A 6577-nucleotide genomic window follows, 5' to 3' on the forward strand; every position below is an offset into this window, starting at 1 on the left:
AGTCCCTACTACTCTCCCTCCGACCCCCACAACTGGCAGCCAGCCCTCCCACCACTCAGTGTGGTGAGTGTTTTGTTTGTTCATTATTTGCTATTAATCTACAGTATAAATAATGTAAACCCATTCATGACTGCATATTGGAATGGCTATTCGGACAGGTATTGGACGGTGACACCATGTGTTTACTCTTGAACACAGCAAAGAATCAAACATTTCTGCTACTGCTAATAATAACAACAGTAATAATAATAATAATAAATACGATAGAATTGAATTAGGAAATTGTACAAAAATACGAGGGAGTGGTTGACACATTGTCAGTATGGGTTTGTTTATGCTGGAGTGAGCATTAGACTGCTGCCTCAACCGCTGCCTCAACCACTGCCTCAACCGCTGCCTCACCCACTGCCTCAACCGCTGCCTCAACCGCTGCCTCAACCACTCTAGTCGCACTCAGTCTACAAGCACCAAACAATGAATTATTGTGAAACGTCTGGAAGAGCTTGGAGACTAATGCTCACTCCAGCATAAACAAACCCACACTGACAATGTGTCAACCACTCCCTCGTATTTTTGTACAATTTCCTCCTTCAATTCTATCGTATTTATTATTATTATTATTACTATTGTTATTATTAGCAGTAGCAGAAATGTTTGATTCTTTGCTGTGTTCAAGAGTAAACACATAATGTCACCGTCCAATACCTGTCCGAATAGCCATTCCAATATGCAGTCATGAATGGGTTTACATTATTTATACCATAGTTTAATAGCAAATACAGTGGACCCCCGCTTAATGATCACCTCCAAATGCGACCAATTATGTAAGTGTATTTATGTAAGTGCGTTTGTACGTGTATGTTTGGGGGTCTGAAATGGACTAATCTACTTCACAATATTCCTTATGGGAAAAAATTCAGTCAGTACTGGCACCTGAACATACTACTGGAATGAAAAAAGTTCGTTAACCGGGGGTCCACTGTAATGAACAAACAAAACACTCGCTACACTGAGTGGTGGGAGGGCTGGCTGCCAGTTGCGGGGGTCAGAGGGAGGGTAGTAGGGACTCTCAGGTGGCGGGAAACTTAAATATGATTTGGCAGCTGGGAATTTGGCGATTGGGAATTCGCGAATGTGTGAAGCCCGCGAAAGTTGAAAACGCGAATGTTGAGGGAGACCTGTATAATCAAAAAGCGCTAAACCTACTAGGGTCAATGGTAAAACAAATTTTCCATATTATCATAATCAGGCGTTAAACCCACAAGGGTCGTATTATTATAATCAAAAGAAGTGGTAAACCTACAAGGGTCATACATCTGTATTTTCCACAAATAATTATTTCAGTGTTTCTTCTTCAGGCGCTGTGTGGCCTTTGTCGGTTTAGCGCTTTCTTTGATAATAATTTTTCTTCAGGTTTTAGCCTTCAAAGGGGGTTCCTCAATTATTGCACTCATGGAGAGCACTAAATTCATAGCAATCACACAGCACCTGGGGAATGGGAGGCATTCAGATTCTATCCGAGGAAGAGCAGGTCCAGTTTCTTTAGATCAAGAACCCTTCACTGGCTTAATGATGGTAAGGAGCTTTTGATCCAAGGAAATGGACTCATCCTCCTCTTCCTAGGATTAAACCTGAATGTTTCAGATTCTCCAGGATCTACATACCTCAATGGGTTTTAGCACTCCCAATTAAAATAAATTCTTTGGGCTTCAGGAGTGCTGTTTATTACTGTACAGTGGAACCTCGAATATCAAACTGCTCCCAACTCAACCAATTATGTAAGTGTATTTTTGTAAGTGCTTTTATAAGTGTATTTTTGAGGATCTGAATTGAACTAATCTAATTTATATTATTCCTGATGGGAATAAATTCGTTCGGTAACGGCACTCGAACTGCCATCTGGAACAAAGTTCGATATTTGAGGTTCCACTGCATTTTGAAATTAATTTCTATATATGACTTAAGTTTCTATGGTGACACAATTAGGCTTATAGATAGTTGGTTACACAATGAATTCAGTCACATAAACATTAAAATGAAATATTCAGTATGTTACAAACACACTGGTTCAAGTGACTGGGTAAAAAGTATTGTGTTGAAGTTACAGTAGTAAAGAATTACAGAAGACAGTCCTTCAAGGGACTTCCTTGCTAAAATGAAGGACTCCAAGTCCATGTAACTGGGAGCTTTTCCTCCTCCCTCTGATAACCCTGGGGAGGGTTAATGCCAAAAAATTGGCATTAACTGTGTCTTCGGATCAAACCTGATTGTCTCCCATTCTCCAGATGCTACATAATGCTTATGGTTTAGCATTTCCTCATGAATGTAACAATAATCCTTCGACTAAACCTGAATATCCCTACCCGTCTTTTTCAGCATACATAGTGCAGCATTTTCCCATTCTAAATCTGTTGCAGCTTATCATAATCCCTTGATGTTGGTAAGGGACTTGAGATCCAAGGAGTCAGACTTGTCTTTTGTATGAAACCTGAATGCTTGCCATTTTCCAGGTGCTACATGATCCCTATATGGGTCTGTTGCCTCCCCAATTAATTTATAAATGCTGTGGTTTATTGCCTGTGACTTGCACTGGACAGGGACAAGTGAATTTTGATTTGCATTACTGTCGATTCTGCCTTTGCTACAACCAATACTGCTAACACCTCTATCAATACTACAGTTACTGCTGATGCTGAAAACACCACTGCCATTGCTACTGTTAGGTGATAGTCATCTTTGATGGTCCGAGTCTTAATGCAGACACTACCTTTGCTTGGCTATACTATATTACTTATGGTTACTCCAAAACACTTCTGGTGCTGCTATGCCTTAATGCCCATAAGGGGCTCTTGATCCAAGGCACTGCACATCATCCCCTTCCTTGGATTGATTCTGACTGCAACCCATTACCCAATATGGTGCAGTATAGCCTTATGTGTTCAGCACTTTTCCATGATAATAATACAGTAAGCTATGTCGAGACATATCACTGTATTCTGGTGAACAAAATTTGTATTGTGGATGAAATATGTAGACATTTCTCAACAATGTGTGATAATGGTCTCTCTAAATTCTTGGCTTTTTGTGTTCTCAAGTATACACCACCATCAGCTGGTGGGGCAAATTGCCAGAAATATTCAGTCAACTGATTTTGTATGCTATGAAATATAATGTTTATGTTGCAGTACAGATAGTCAGGGTGGCCCTGACTGCTTCTTGTATCTCCCTCCTATGATGATAATTTTTTCATTTATTTTATTAACACCGGCCATCTCCCACCAGGGCAGGGTGGCCCGAAAAAGAAAATCTTTCATCATTCACTCCAATAATAATAATAATAATGTTCTAAGAAATTCACTAGTGCTTGGACACCAAGTGATAAATGCAACAATGAAGAGGAAATACTAAAGTTTATATTCAAGAGTGAATAAGATCATCAATATTATAAACTCTAGAAAAGAGATTTGCTCTCAACTGAGACTTGAGAGCATGAACAGATTCCTGATTTAACACATTTGCAACCTACTGAACAATTTAGGAAAGAAAAAGCTTTCTGCAAAGGATTTCTCAACAGCATGCTGTATGACCCTGGTGGGTTTAGCACTTCGTTTTGATTATAATAATATTTCTCAACAGCACAAGGCTCAATCAGTTTAAAAGGGTAAGTGGCAATTTGCAGAAACATTCCTGAGCCCATTGTAACAGGTATAAGCATATTAGCAAGATACTTGGGGAGGTTCCCTAATGCTAGTGAGGGGCTCTTGATCTAAGGAATTGGACCTATGCTGAATGCCTTATATTACCCTGGTGCTGTATGACGACTATGGGTTGAGCGCTTCCCTCGTGAGTGTAATAGGTAAATTCAATTCTAACCTAACTTTACCTAACAGTAAAAATACTGTTCCAATAACAGACTGTTGAGGAACATTGTAGGGCAAAGGAGAAGTATTAGATGCAAAATTATTGACTACTTGATATGACCAACCAGAAAGATAATTTCAGAAACAACAATGAAGTATCCTTAAGGCCACAGCCGATAAGCTCACTTAACAGCAATCCACTGTCAATAGTATCAAGTGCAGTTAAGGGGGCCAACAATATTAGCAGGGACACATTCCCTTTGTTATCTTAGTTGAATGAAATAGTCTATATGCAGACTGAACATGTGGTAAAATATAAATCCTTTCCAAAAAAAGGTAAATAGTTGATCAAAAATGGCAATTTTAATCAATTATGAAAGAAATATATATAAGATTAGAAACAATGATAATGTGACATGTGTTCTGAATCAAGGGAAAGTTTCTTGAGGAGTGGGTGAACCTAAGCCCTCCTTCATTTACTGTGGAAAATATCCATTTTGAAAATAACTGATCAGAATAGTTATAAAAGAAACAGCACTTAATATGCAGGCAAGAGCTCTGAAACATTTATACGATCTAATGCACAATACGTATGTCTTATTGGATAAGTCCAGAAATCCCTCTTTGCCAGTCAGAGCAAAGTGAATAAATGTAATCTGACTAATTAATCACAAAGAACTCTCCAAGGAGCTTGAGTAGAATCCAAATCCAAATGAATATTCCCTATTTTCCAAACAAAATAATCAGAGAAGGCCAAGGCCACCTGAACAAAAACAATCAGAGGTACCCAGAGCAGATTCAGATACACAACCAAGCAGGTAATTAGTTTAAATTTTTTTCCCCCTGTTATATTTCACCCTATGCCAATACCCTGTTCACAATTGCTCTCCAAGCTTCTATATAATCAGACCATGGTTCATGATACGTAATCTACGTCATCAATGCTCCACACTCCTACGAGATCTATGAAGCTGAGTAACAGAGGACTCCTGCCAAGAAGCAAAGATCCTTTTAGTGATCAAAGGTCAGAACTTACTAGTCAGCCACACACAACATGAATCTTTGCTAACCGGTCAACAGACATTCCATTATTACTCAACTCACGAAATCGTAATGGCACAATTGTAAACAAACCATACCACGGGTGGGGTTTGAACCTGCGGTCAGAGTCTCAAAACTCCAGACCGTCGTGTTAGCCACTGGTCCAGTGGTTAACGCAACGGTCTGGAGTTTTAAGACTCTCTGACCACAGGTTCAAACCCCACCCATGGTATGGTTTGGTTAGTGCATTATTATAATCAAAGGGGAATTGCTAAACCCATAGGATTATACAGCACCTGTGGGGGATGTAAAAGGTATTCAGGCTTAATTCAGGGAAATGGAGCACAGATCCAATTCCCTAGATCAAGAGCCCCTCATCAGTGTCAAGGAACCTTCCTTGAGGGGAACAGACAGTGTAGACACACCCGCTTTACCCAAGGCAACTGTCACCAACCTGGTCAATATCAAAATTTCTTTAATTATAGAAAAACAGTGATAATAAGATGACAACATTTAAATATTAGGACAAGGCGATGACATTATGAATGAACAAAGTAATATCAAGAGGTATTACCTCAACTTCCTTAATGTTCTGAGATGTTGCAGTAGACAGAACCAAGCTCAATATATGGCCACCATACATGTGGGTGATAACACATTTTCAAGTTATTCAAATCCATTAGCTCCAGGAACTCAGTGAATAGGACTTCTGGTGTGAACAATCAATTCAGTAGTTAAAGTTACCACACAGAAAGATGACCAGTCTTCTTTGCAAAGGATTCAATTAAAAAAATCAAGAAACAAGGAATCTGTGCCATCAGTGCCAGGATGATAAACAACCATCTGTCTTACAATATGCTGATAACAATTTGCTACTTCCATGACCTCAAATAACACAGTATGCTGACCAATTGGTATACAAAGAGCACTTGACAAATGAAGAATAAATGACAACCCAACCATCCCAAGCAGCAGTTGACCTTAAAATATGGTAAATAGAAGAGGGAAGAGAAACTGCAACCTTTGCTATATCAGACTCCAACAGTCATATTTCTGTCAGACATAAAATATCAAAGGAAAATCTCGTGTTGAATTTCAGTAACATGCATGATATACTGAGTCATGCATGGTTTATTTTGCACTGAGCGAATGTTGAATAAGGAAGGACAGCATTATTCAAGGAAAGTTTTTCGAGACTAGATGCAATGTGGTGAATTAAGCCCTGAGAAGCATCTCCGGAGGAACAACTGAACTGAATCACCACAAACAGCCAATTTCGGCGAACTCTCCTCATTTTATTCACGGGAAAGTGCTAAATTTATTGGAGTCGTGTAGCGCCTGGGGGATAGGAGACATTCAGGTTCGATCTAAGGAAGGGGAGGTTAAGTTTAATTCCGTGGATCAAGAGCCCCTTCACCAGCATCAAGGCAAGGAAACAGTTTGTTGTAGTATGACTAACGCCTTGACAACGGTAACATTGGGCCAACCAACACCTGTCATGTATTAATGTTGGTAGAATTACCTACAATATGTTGAGTATAAGGACACAACGTTTCACTCTCCAGAAGCTTGATAAAGCTCCTGGAGAGCGAAACGTTGCCACAAGTGCAACTAATGTGAAGTTTTATTGTGGCAACGTTTCGCTCTCCAGAAGCTTGATAAAGCTCCTGGAGAGC

Source organism: Cherax quadricarinatus, chromosome 35, assembly GCF_038502225.1.
Source record: "Cherax quadricarinatus isolate ZL_2023a chromosome 35, ASM3850222v1, whole genome shotgun sequence".
NCBI lineage: Eukaryota > Metazoa > Arthropoda > Malacostraca > Decapoda > Parastacidae > Cherax > Cherax quadricarinatus.